Below are 14325 nucleotides of genomic sequence, written 5' to 3'. Positions count from 1 at the left end.
CCGACAATTTGTTGAAAAGGTCTAGCTCCCAATGCAACAAATATGTTGTCATTAAGAAACCCCAGCACAATGATGACTTTTCTTCTGTGTAGCCAGTTATACCCTTAAGTTCACTATTAACAAAATATGCCTAATGGTATCCAAAATTAATACATTTAAAGCGTATGCTACCATTTCTATGTTGAAAAGCTTTGTTTGTTATTTCTATTAGACGATTTTTTAATTTCACATGGGGAATGGTGGTATACAAGGTTGAAAAATCAAAACTTTTGATAGAACTTATTTAATTTAAAATCATCCAGAAGTTCCTTATGGTTTTTAAGAATCCCTATATGGTCAACACCACTACGCGAGTAAACAGTTTCACAGTATTTCTAAAGACCTTCTTCAACTGTGGACAAAATTCAGGCAAATTAATGGACAATTCTTTAGTTGAACATACAGATGAGCTGGCCATTTACCGTTGATTGTACGGCATTTTGTGAAGTTCAGGTATCCAATACGAACAAGGTAAGTCCTCCAATTTTTTGTGCAATGTAATGTTCATTGAAGCCATGATGGTCTCATGATTATGTCAAATGATAAGTTTTTGTATGTGGGATTACCCGATTATCAACCATTATCACGAATTAAAAAAAATATATGATAGTGAATCGATCAATTATCACCTGAATCACGAATTACAATGATATGTGATAAGGCATTAAATCTATAATTACGAATTATAAAAATATGTGATAATGAATTAAATAAATAATCACGAATTAAGAAAATATGTGATATCGAATCTAATCAATAATCACGAATTATCAAAAAATTTGACAACAAATTAAAAACAAAAAAAAAACCCCGAATTACAAGAAAAGAACCCACTGTTTCTACAAATTGTATAAATGCATTCGTCATAACAAATTCGTTCTGTGCTAACGAATTATTCAATTCATTGTCACGTTTTTATTCCTTATTCACGAACAGCAAACATTTTTAAAACAAATGCCGACAATACGTAATAACAATTTAAGTTCTTGATATCGAATTAGTTTAAATATGTATTTGTAGTGTATTTGGAAAAAAGCTATTACAACTTATATTAATTCCTTTCCATTTTGCTGGTGCAAGTTCTGCCTGGTAGCGGCATTATCCTGCTCTTTTACGAAATCAACAAGGGTGAATTTTTTGTGCAAGGTATATTGCTCTATCATTACACGGGTCAGCCATTTATCGCCCCCTTCCGACAGATATTGATCGTTTCTAAAACTACTCAAAACTACTCAAAATGGTATCAACGGAGAGCCGAAACTTCAGTCCCTGAAATTTTATTTCAAGTATGTAAACGCACCAGAAACAATAGTGTTTGTAGTTCGATGCGCTAACTTCTACATTACACGGCTCTCAAAATATCGAAATCAAATTATATTGTAGGAGGTCCCAAAAGGCTCATTAACTATGTGATTTCTTCACCTAAAATTTCCATCTTATTAACATAATATGTTTTCGAGGTTACAATCATTGATTTCCCTCATGTATTATTCGAAACCGAACAAACATATTGCTTCAAAAATACCAAATAATTTCAATTGTAAGCTTTATACTAAATGACACTTACTTTTGATATTTCTGCATTCGCATCTGTTCCTCTGCGAAGTAATTCACTTACAATGTCTATGTGTCCATTGTTAGCTGCAAAATCGAGTGCTAACCAGCTCTAAAAATATGTTAATTACTTTATTCTTTATGCAATCGATTGTGGCCTACTCAATTGGTTTCTATGATTAATAAAGTCAACAGTAGTATACCGCTGTTCAAAACTCGTAAATCCATGGACAAAAAACAAAATCTGGGTAACAAACTAAGCGCCTTATCGTTTGGTAAGCATTTTTTGTTTAGTTTATTTTTCCAATGTTTAAATATGAACTTTTTCCAGTGTGCCAGTCTTGATATTGACATCGGGGAAATTTATTGGAAAACGAGTTCATTGTTATTGTAGTTTAACGCGGTAAACAACATGATATATTGACAGACTTTAAAAATGCAGCACATATTTTGTTTATCTTTTTTTCATAGAATCATGTTTTATATTTTGTATTTCATTGTTTATGATGCTTCCTATGCTTCTTTTTGAATAAAAGAATCAATACCTGAATTCTTCAGACAATCAAACATCGCAGTATGTTTACGTCGCACGCAAATTAAGATACGCATACATGATTTTTGGGAGGATTTTCTTTGATAAACGTTTGCCTGAATCAATTGTCAAGTCTTAATCAGTATAACGTTGTTGATTTTCCCTTTTGTTAAGACTGAGAAATGAACATTAAATTTAAGTCATTAGAAATTTACAGAATTTTTTACACTTTCTTTTGAGAACAATTTCGCGCAATAAATTAGTTTTAGTCCCTTAAACTTCAAAACAGGTAGACATAACTCGCAAGTGACCTTCTATGGACTCGGTCATTCTGCTGTTTAAGGTTACGTCATTCAATCAAATTAGATTATAAAGCCTACAACGTCAGTTTTTAACCAAGTCGTTGAATGTCATGGCAGGCAGATCTAGATTTACATCAGAAATGTTTCTCGTATGCTTAAATGCCACATAATTCACTTTTTATTGTTTATAAAAGTTTCAGTGTACACCACATTGCTGCAAAAACAAACTGAATTTGGTGACTATTGGCAAAATCAGAAGGAAGAACACTTTATTCCAATTCCCAACAGTATTGGTTAACCTTTTTGTCAATCATTAAGGGACTTTAATATCTGTTTTTGCCATTGACAATTGCCTCGACCAACAACTAAGAGAAAAACAGGATTGTTATGCATTCCGCATAATTTAAACGTTAAGTTTGACATAACTAAATCAAACTTGAAACTTACCTTAGACGATGCAGAAATGAATCTACTTTATATTTGATTAAGTATTTCATGGGTAATATGTGTTCTTTTATATGTATCTTCAAACTGTCGGATAAAAATGCAAAAACAAGGAAAAGCCAAAATTGAGAACTTAAATTTGATCTTTGACCTTGACTTCATTTTCTAAGTAAGGACATAGGGTCCATAAATAAAAATATTCCAGGGTTATTCGGTTAACGGTTTTTGAGTTAAAAATATATCGACAAATTTATTTAATAAAGGTAGATAACTAATACAAAATTTCTTCGAATCGCTTCCATCCAATAAGCCAAAAATTCTAGGATGTAACAATCTATCTGTAAGAAAGATGTTTTGCGTTATTTATTTTTGTTACGAAGGAGATGCACAAACAGAAAATAGAGAGATCACTCTAACAATGAAAAACTGTTCGGCTTAGCAGGGTGAAATCTTAAAGCGCGTACACTGTACGGTACAGTATAAGATATATCTAATCGACATATTTGGAAACAAAAACATATTACAAGAACAAAATTTGGCGGTAGAAAACAAAAAGAATTATGATTTAAAAGAAATTGTTCAGAGAACAATTGAAAGCCTTTCCACATCAATTTTCAAAGTTATTAAAAAAGCTAGTTTCTGTAATCAAATTCCATTTACTTTTGGGTAAAATACGGAAGATAACTAGCTACATCCGGTGAAGTTAATGTCACTTCCGGTCTCATATGATAGCTTAATTCACACAGATTCCAAAAATATATAGTTTCTATATACTTTTGCCTGTAAACCAGGAGATAATTGGCAACTTCCATTTGTTTAAGTCACTTCTAGTCTTTAGTGATAATATGAGGCAGGCATTACCTGAAAATGGGGACGAAGACTGTATGAATTATTTTTTGTAACTTAATTATGTGTTAAGAAAAAGAAACGGAATTACCGTAACGTTTCCGATTTTGGTTCTGTTGTTGAGATTTTAGTTGTGACGTTTTAAAAGTTATGACGTCATATGCAATGTAAACAAAGAAATGCTATCATTAGGTAACGTTTTTTCATATCAAGGAATTATTAAAAATAAAATTTGAATTATGTTCCTTCCTATTTATACTAGACTGATGAATATATATTTTACTCAAAGATTCATAAAAACGAGACCGGAAAAAGGAAGTACATTGTAGATTTCTGCGCAGGTCCGGGATTTCAAAACATGACATAAAAAAAATTGAACGATTTTAGTTTCATTAGTACAATGAAAAATTCGGGATTTCCCCGATTTTCTTTTATTGAATTTTCTACTGTTATTGGGGACTTCGTCCCCATAATAGTTATCAAAGGTATATGTTAATGTATTTAAATTACAAAATATATGGTTTTCTTTATCATGAAAAAAGTGCAAAAAGTTTCTTTTCTGCTTGTCATTTTTTCAAGGTCATATGTCACTTAACCTTTTTGTGGTTTTATGAAATTAAAGTAATAATCAATTAACATTAAAATTAGACATTTCAGGGGCACTGACTCCTATAAGATGCCATAAGATTGTATCAGACCAGATGTAACATATCTTTTTTACCATAAAGCAATCATTTTGCACTTGTTCTTTTATACAAATCTTTTGAAGTGTTGGAGGAAATGCAAAAACAAGGAAAAGTCAAAATTTAGAACATGACCTTGACCATTGATCTAGACCTCAATTTCAAAGTTAGACCTAGGGACCCCAAATAAAAGCATTTCAGGGTTATACGGTTAACTTTTATAGTTATTAACACACACCGACAAATTTATTTCGGAACGGTAGATAACTTATATAAAATTTCATCGAATCGTTTCGATTCAAATTAGACAAAAATTTTAACGGATGTAACGAACATGTAATAGAAATTTTGTCGCTATCTTTTTTTGTTACGAAGGAGATGGAAAAATAGGATAAACAGTAAATAGGAAGATAACTCTTTCAAAGAAAATTGTTCGGCTTAGCAGGTTGAAATTAAAAAGCGCATAAACTATACAATACAATATGAAAAATATCTGAGCGACATATTGCAAAACAAACATTTATCGCAAGAACAAAATATGCCGAATTTAAAAACAAGATTAAATGTTAATAATAATTAAAAACCACTTGTTCAGAGAACAATTGAAGGTCTTTTCAACAACAATTTGAAGTATCTGTTAAAAAAAAAGCTAGTTCTGGTTTACTCAAAGTTGACAATGACATCCAATCGTACGTTTCTTCATACTGATTGGATACTTTTGAGTGAAAAAGGGAGATAATTTGCTCCGGCCTGTGACGTAAATGCCCCTTTTGGTCTCATATATTAGTTTCTTTCACACTGATTACAAAACTATAGGGATCTATATACTTTTGTTTGTAAGCCAGGAAATAATTGGCCACTTCTGGTTTATCGAAAGTCACTTTTATTCTATAGTGATAAGAAAATGTACCAAAATTACAAAATATGTTTCCCGAATACTTCTGCATAAAAAAAAGCAAAAAATGCTACTTGTGGTTTTCTCAAGGTCACTTCCGGTTGTCATTTCAAGGTCATATGTCACCCAACCTTGTTAAAGGTCTTATGGCTTTGTAAGGAACCATATTGAAGTTATAATCAGTTTTCATTCTAAATTGACCTTTCAGGGGCAGTAACTCCTATAATATGCCATTAGACCGTTGGTTTTCCCGTTTGAATAGTTTTACACTAGTAATTTTGGGGCCCTTTATAGCTTTTTGTTCGGTGTGAGCCAAGGCTCCTTACCTGTTAAAGGCCGTACATTGACCTATAATGGTTTACTTTTATAATTGTTATTTGGATAGAGAGTTATCTCATTGACACTCAAACTACATCTTCCTATATCCATGAGATTGTATCAGACCAAATGCAACATATCTTCATAACAATAAAGCACATATTTTGCTCTTGTTATTTTGTATATATCTTTAAATGTGTTGGAGAAAAGGCAAAAAAAAGATATATCCAAAGTGACATCTTGACCTTTGACCTTGACCTCAAAAATTTATAAACTGCACGAAATAATATAAGAAATGTCTAAGCAACATATACCGACAGTAAATTTCAAAATTTACCAGATTTTTTTTTTAATGAAATACTTGAGGCTTTTCCACAAAAAAGGGGAAAGACCTAATAATAATTATAATTATCAGAAACAATTTAAATAGGTCTTGCCACAGAAATCTGAAAGACCTCATTGAAATCTAATTGATCAGAGAACAATTGCAGGTCTTTCCACTTCTTAGAATTTATTTTGATATGAAAATTTCATTTCAAGTTCAGATTCTAGAAATAAATGGTTGCTTTACATTTTTCTTTGAAATAAGGGAGGTAATATTTTACTTCCGGACTGAAATTTCAATTTCGGTACCATTTAATAGTTTATTTGACACTACATTTCAAAAACATTGTGTTCTATATACTTTAACATGGAATAAGTACAATAAATAGGTACTTCAGATTTTTACAAAGTCACTTCCGGTTTTAGTTTTCATAATCATATCGCTTGAAACCTTATGCATGAGGTCATATGGCTTTAAGATGTATAAATATGAATCTAAAGCCAAGGTAAAAATCAAGACCGTCAAATTAACTTATGACCTTTAACTCAGTTTTAAAGTCACCAACTAATGACCTCAAATCAAAGACCCTAGACCCGTTAAATGTCAACATACCCTTTCAAACTAAATGTATGTGTGACGAAATGTCGCAACTAACAATTAAAGAAATATATGTTGCCGTTATCTTATACGGTTTTTTAAAAGAATTGAAATAAGCTAAAATCAAAATTTAAAATATGACCTTGACTTCTGACCTTGACATAATTTTCTTATATTGAGATCAAGATCAAATCAAAAACTAGGACAAATCATGCAAGGGATATAAACAGCAAACTAATAAAATAAATTTGTCGCTTTGTTTTCAATTATGGAGGAAATGCAGTCACAAGGAAAACAGTGTTCGGGGTGATAACACTTGCAAAGAAAACTGTTCGGCTTAGAAAGGGTGAAAATAAAAAGCGCATAAATTGTATGATATTATATAAAAAATATCTTAGCGACATATTGCGATGAAAACTTAGTTTAGAATATCATATATAGGGTCATATGATAGCTTATTATTCACTGATTCCAAAAATATATGGTTTCTTTACATTTTTTTTCTAAAGAAGGGAGATAAATTGTTGTTTCCGTTTGAAATATGTCGCTTCCGGTTTTTTTTTATAAGTAGGTTGATACTGATTCCAATTATACATTGTTCAATATACTTTCCAAAAAAAAATAAAGTTAAAAAAATAGCTACATCCGGTGTACACAATGTCACTTCCGGTTGGATTTTCCACTGTCATGTGTCTTGAATGAACGCAAAAAGTCCCATGGCTTTATCATGTATACCTATGAGGTAAAGGCAAAGGTCAAAATCTAGAACGTCAATTTTACCTAGGACTTTGAGTTACTTCAAGGTAATAAACCAAGGACTTCAAATCAAAAGACCATAGGTCTAAATTATATACGGTTAATGAGTTATATCATTATATCATTAGTGTTTAGTATAAGAGGGGAGAAAACTGCAAATTTATTTTAGCGTATCCTTTCAAAAAAAAATTCTGTGTTACGACATGTCGCAATTAACAATTTAGTAAAAATGTGTTGTCGATATCGTATACGGTTTTTGGAAATAAATGGAAATAAGCCAAAATCAAAATTTTAAATATGACGTTGACCTCTGACCTTGACCTTATTTTCTATTTTTGGATCAAGAACCTCAAATCAAAAGATCCTAGGTCTCTATCACTTATGGTTTACAAGATAGAAATGCACATCACTTATATCACATTCATAAGGGAAGATAACTCTCATATGGAGTGTTCATATCGCTTCGGTCTAAAAAAGATGCGAAGGTTAGAACGAACAATTGTATTAAATAAATTTGTCACTTTCTTTTACGGTTACGGAGGAGATGTAGTCACAAGTTAAACAATGTTGGGGAGATTACTCTTACAAAGAAAAAGTGTTCGTCTTTGAAGGGTGAAATTTTAAAGTGAATGAACTATACGATACAATATGGCAAATATTTAAGCGACATATTGCGAAACAAATATTTATCGCAAGAACAAAATGTGAAAGAAAATAAATTAATCAGAACAAATACAATAGGGCTTTCCACAGAAAAGTGGAAAGACTTAATAACCAGAATAAGTACAATAGGTCTTTGCACAAAAAAGTAGAAATACCTAATAATACTAATCAGAACATATACAATAGGTCTTTCCATAGAAAAGTGGACCGATCTAATCTAATTATATGAATTATCATACTTTTACACTGGACCAGGAACGCTCTTAATTGCCTATCAGTTATATATGCTATCCCCCACTTCAAACTCTTTGCATCAGAAATAGCATGATTTGATTAATCTTTCTTACGTATACGATTTATTTGTTTTACTGTTTAATTCAGAAGAAATACCAACATAGCTAGATAACACAATTTAGTATCTAATTACTAACACAATTCTATAATATAATTTCAGACCTAATCTTGAACTTCATTTTCTATATCATTTTTTTTAGAAATTTACCTCTGACATCAAATTGTAGCGTCAAACCTGTCTTGTAAAAGACAATGCGTGGTTATGTTGTGCTGTTGTTTTAAGTGTTCGTTTTTATTATGTAGTTAGTCATCACTTCGGTGTTGACATGAATATCAATTATATAATAATTTGTTATAAATTTACTGTTTGAAAAATAATGAATTATTCTAAATACTGAGGATTCTCTTATCCAAGGCATAGATAACCTTAGCCGTATTTGGCACAACTTTTTTTAAATTTGGGTCATCAATGCTCTTATACTTCATTAGCTTTATAACTATTTTGATCGGGCGTCACTGATGAGTCTTGTGTAGAAAAAAAAGCTCGTCTGACGTATTTAATTACAAGCATGGTACCTTTGATAACTATTAGCATGTCGAAATGTATTATTGCATTGTTTATTTGTGTACACTATATGTCCATTCTATCAGCACAGGTATACACTCATTTTCTTACGATCTCATGCAAATATAGCTGTTACCTGTACGTTTTGAAATCGTTTGATGTTGATGCTTATAATACTGTAAATACTTTATATGCATGTGTTAATTTCATTGTTGTTCCTCTGTCTCTCTAAAACATTTCTACATATTTTGTTATTTATTGTATAAAACAGTTATTGTTGCTAATGTAAATGTGGATATATATTCAATGTCTATTGAACTACTGATTTATTAAAGGTTTAAATGTAGTATTCGGTTCTTATTTATTTCATATATTACAGTGAATGTTAAAGTATACTACATTTGCATCCTTTGGCGAAGTGACTTATTTTTCATGAACATAACACGGTCTTACCTCTTTACTAACGTCTACAGATTGTGCGTTTGGATCTTCAGAATAGTCAAGGAGAATAGTAACTACTTCCTTGTGTCCATTTCGTGATGACAAATGTAGTGCTGTAAATCCCTGTGAAGTAATGATACAATTGGATATTTCAAATCATTTAACTTTATTGATAATTTTACTAGTGTTAAGATATCAAGCTATTCTTTTACCAAAAAACTACCCTGAATTCGTCATTTTGCAATTGCATTTGAAAAATACTTGATTGACAATCTTACTTTTTTTCAGAATCACGGTTGTTGACTATTTTAATTGGTGTAAAAAAATAAAACAAATATAAAAAAAAACTTTATACACTTCACAAATTTCTGAGTATAGTTTACAGATTTCCTACTGATATTTACGATTTCATAACTAGCATTTACAATTAAGAAACACCATGACGATTGAAACAAAGAGTTATCTGTGAAGTTCCGGATATGATTCGTATTTCCGCCTAATTTTCTCACAAATCGCGCTATTCTTTCTCATATTAACCATTTAAATATATAGAATTACGGTATGAACTCATGTTTCCCGAATATGACTAAGAACAAACGCCAAAGCATATTAAAGAAAGGAGAATTACTTTAACACTGACAAAATCAAATTATATCAATTAACAGATAAAGTGAAAAACAACTACTTAAAGTGAATCATACATCTATACTTCTGGTTTAAAAAGATTTGAACGGGATAATCAGTTCTAAATTATATCAAAGAGAACAGTGAATAGTAAAATATCATATTCGACTTCTTCGGGTATAGGGATCAATTGCCTACATAAACATGTCACGACTTGACCTCTTTAACTTTTACTCACGTCTGCAGTTTTAGCGTTTGAATCTGCATCATGGTCAAGGAGAATAGTAACTACTTCTAAGTATCCTTCTTTTGATGACAAATGTAGTGCTGTCTCGCCCTGTGAAGTAATAATACAATTTGATATGTCGATTCATTCAACTTTAGTGATAATTTTAAATCATAATCGTGCTCTTGTACTTCTCTTACCGAATACTATGAAAATGTATTACATATATATGTGATCGTATTTATTTCATGTAAGTTTCTAAAATCAATCTTAAAATGGCTGAGCTATTGCACAAAATAACCCAAATATCATACAAAGCATGTGTTAGCATGATTAGAAACTTAGAAGCCAAGACGAAATTTTTCTTGTGCATCTTTCAAAAGTTTTTTTTTACTGACGATTTCCCTCTGATTGTTTTAATAATTTTCCCAAGTACCGTTTGCTTGGTGGCAATTATTTCCAAAAAACATTTACTGGGCGAATAGTTAATGATTAGCTCTGTCCATATTGTTAATTCTAATACTGTTAAGTGTTATATCGTTTCAAATAAACTCATCATAGATACGAGCATTGTAACTTATATTTACGCCAGACGCGCGTTTTTTCTATAAAAGACTCATTAGTGAAACTCGAATAAAAAAATGTTAAAAAGGCCAAATAGAGTACGAGATTGATGAGCATTGAGGACCAAAAGTTCTTAAATATTTTACAAAAGACAGCTTAGGTTATCAGGTAGAAAAGTCTTAGCCTTACAAAAGTTCAAATATTTGTTAACAGTTAATATATAAGTATGAACATGTTAATGATAACTCGAGTCAACACAGAAGTGCTGACTTCTGGGCTGGTGGTACAATGTGCCATCGAGGAATTAAAACTCGACCAGCAGTGGTATCGACCCAGTGGATGTAAATAAACTCAACATAGATTACAAGATTGAACTTTATATTTACGCCAGCCGCGCGTTTCGTCTATAAAAGACTCACCAATGACGCTCGAATAAAAAAATGTTAAAAAAAAATACAAATAAAGTACGAAGTTGAATAGCATTGAAGACCAAAAAATCCTAAAACTTTTGCAAAAGACAGCTACGGTAATCCATTCCTGAGCTAGAAAAGCCTTAGTATTTATAAAAAATTCAAAGTTTTATTAACAGTTAATATATAATTATGAACTAATCAATGATAACTCGAGTCAACACAGAAGTGCTGACTACTGGGCTGGTGATATCCTCGGGGAATTAAATCTCCATCAACAGTTGCAGCGACCCAGTGGTTGTAAAGAAAATCATCATAGATACCAAGATTCACGATAAACGCGCGTTTCGTCAACATAACACTCATCAGTAACGCTTGAATAAAAAAAATGAAAGAAAGGCCAAATAAAGTACGAAGTTGAAGAGCATTGAGGACCAAAAATTTCTGAAAGTTTTGCCAAAGACAGCTTAGGTAATTTATTATTTGGCTTTTATATAACGTTTTTGGATTCGAGCATAACTGATGAGTCTGATGTAGACGAAACGCGCGTCTGGCTTAAATACAAAATTTAATCCTGGTATCTATGAGAGTTTATCTATTCCGTGTTTGTTTTAAAAATTATTATTGTTATGATTAACACTTTGTGTTACGTGGGGAAAATGGAAGTTTTGTTATCTTTGAAATAATCGTGTGGAGCATAAATCAATTATGACTAAATAAAAATTTATCACAATACAAAAAAGAAAGTTTATCGAATAATATTTACGAAGGCGTATGGCAATTATATAAGAAGGGGTATTTTTATTGCGTAATTTTTGTGAATGTCAAAGCTTTTATTAATATGACAATTGCAGTAAAGATCAGGGCACAAACCAATTTTTTCATTTCCATGCAAATGTATTTTTCAATATTTTTATACATTTCGGGCTAGTATATTCAAAATCGATTGATGTTGATGCTTATGAATAGTGTAATTGCTTTCTAAAGTCACATTATGTATGTGTGGTTTTGTTTTATTGTTGTGCTACTGTCTCCTTCTTGAATTCCCAAAATAATTGATTGTTCATATTCATGTTTTGTTTTTTTGTTTAAACCGTTCGGTTTAAGCAAAGAGATTTTGTCGTAAGTCTTGTTGATGGAAATATAGTATGAGAAAAAAACAAAAACTCCAAGACAAACTGGAAAATGGAGCATTATATACACAAAATCAATTGATATCGATCAAAAAGTGAAATCCAACTGCCTTATTTGATTCATACACCTAAACTTTTGGATTAATAAAGATTTAAATGGAATACGCAGTTATAAATTATATCATAAATAACAGTGAATAGCAAGTGTTCTTCGGGTATGGGGATCAATTGCCTGTGTGAACATGACACGACATGACCTCTTGAAATATTTACTCACGTCTGCAGTTTTTGAGTTTGGATGTGCAGCATGGTCAAGGAGAATAGTAACTATTTCCTTGTGCCCATTTCTTGATGATAAATGAAGTGCGGTTTCGCCCTGTGAAGAAACGGTACAATTGTATATTTCGATTCATTTAACTTTATGGATATCTTTAAATTATTGTCATGCACTTGTTCTTTTCTTACCGTATACGATGAAAACGTATTACATCAGTCTGTGATCGTATTTATTTGTGTAATTTTTAAAATTTATTCCTCAAACGGCTGAGCAATTGTCAAAAATATTATAACAAACATGCGTGAAGGTGAAATACCACCATTGATTTTCCCCTATTAGTCTTTGTTAAATTTGCACTTTTAAAAAAATTCTGTAGAATTTATCTTTGTTTCAAATAAAGAAATACTTGGCATGAGTAAAGGTTTATCCTGTCCAGTACTATAGAAAAAAATTCACATAACATTTCATTGCATATAAGAAAATAACCATCACTGGAAGTTAACTAATCAAATTTCTCCCCTTATTTTATCTGTGTACAAGGTTTAGTCACCATATAACCTCAAGATTACAAAATATTCTATAGAAATCCCAAAATAAAAAAAAAAGGTGTTTTGAAATACCCAAGACATATGTTTATGACACAGAAATATTTTACTGCAATAAAATGTAGGATTAATTACCTATAACTGTCAAATTCAAGGGAATATTTTTTCCGACCTATTTTCGTATACAACCGGATGTGACGTACCATGATTTGGTGGTATTACACCTAAAGAAGACTTTATTGTTTAATAAACTGATTGTGACTTTTTTCCTTTGTAATACCGGTTATTTCAAGCTTTTCTGTCAAGTTTTGTCATAATCAGTTCAATAGTTTGAGAAAAATCTAGTATAATGAAAGACGACATCTACAGCGATTCGAGCAAAATTTCTTCGACAAATCCAAACCAAGCCGCATCAAGATAAATAATAGTGTGGACCAATAAATGATCAAATATTTATCTTATCTGCCTACAAACAGTTGAATATGATACTCAAGATGAGTTTAGGTAGAAAAATACCACTAATGGACCTCTTTGACTTCTTTATAAGGTCTCTTTTGGTCAATTTTAGCTCTCATTTCCTCAAAATTTCAACTTTTCAGGCCAAATAAGTAAAAATAATTGGGTAACTTTCACTAATTTATGATAGAAATGTTTTCAGAAATGAGTAATTGAAGTATTTCAGCAGAATGAACAATCCATATACAAGTTTACCGTCTCCAAGGAGGTTTCAATAAGTCCTTACGTCAAAATTAAATTTACGCCGCGTTCCAGAGAGGGATCTAAAAGGCTTTTCTTTTAGTGAATAATTTGTCGTTACAGCATTAAAAATAATTTCATTAACTTATAAATATATATCTATCTAAGTATTTCCTAGGAAAATGTTCTATCATAGCAGATTATAAGAAGTAAGGAGAAAAAGCCCCCCCCCCCCTCCCCCAAAAAAAACCCAAAAACTTAATATCAAGGAACAGTCCTATTTCAAGTAAAAATTCTCATAAAATGTGTGTTTGGAGACTCAATCCAATCAGAATATCTTAATTTTTGTAATATTTCAATTAAATAACAAGAAATTTTAAGACATGAGATTACTCACAAGGTCAAAGGTGACTGTACAGCTTCCCATATTAGGTGTAATACCACCATTGATTTCCCCCTATTAGTCTTTGTTAAATTTGCACTTTTCAAAAAATTCTGTAGAATTTATCTTTGTTTCAAATAAAGAAATACTTGGCATGAGTAAAGGTTTATCCTGTCCAGTACTATAGAAAAAAATTCACATAACATTTCATTGC

At 31.1% G+C, this 14325-nt stretch overlaps 1 long non-coding RNA gene across 1 annotated transcript; it reads right to left on the bottom strand.

Annotated features, from left to right (window-relative positions):
• Positions 1-1605: 1605 nt before the first annotated feature.
• On the bottom strand, positions 1606-12592 carry LOC139486237 (uncharacterized). The gene is made up of 4 exons (XR_011655524.1): positions 12489-12592; positions 10117-10215; positions 9267-9377; positions 1606-1705 (listed from the first exon to the last, which is right to left on the bottom strand). It is a non-coding gene; the product is annotated as an uncharacterized lncRNA (long non-coding RNA).
• Between the last annotated feature and the right edge of the window lie 1733 nt (positions 12593-14325).

Source organism: Mytilus edulis, chromosome 8 (genome assembly GCF_963676685.1).
Source record: "Mytilus edulis chromosome 8, xbMytEdul2.2, whole genome shotgun sequence".
Taxonomy (NCBI): domain Eukaryota; kingdom Metazoa; phylum Mollusca; class Bivalvia; order Mytilida; family Mytilidae; genus Mytilus; species Mytilus edulis.
This window is presented reverse-complemented; position numbering and strand designations above follow the sequence as displayed.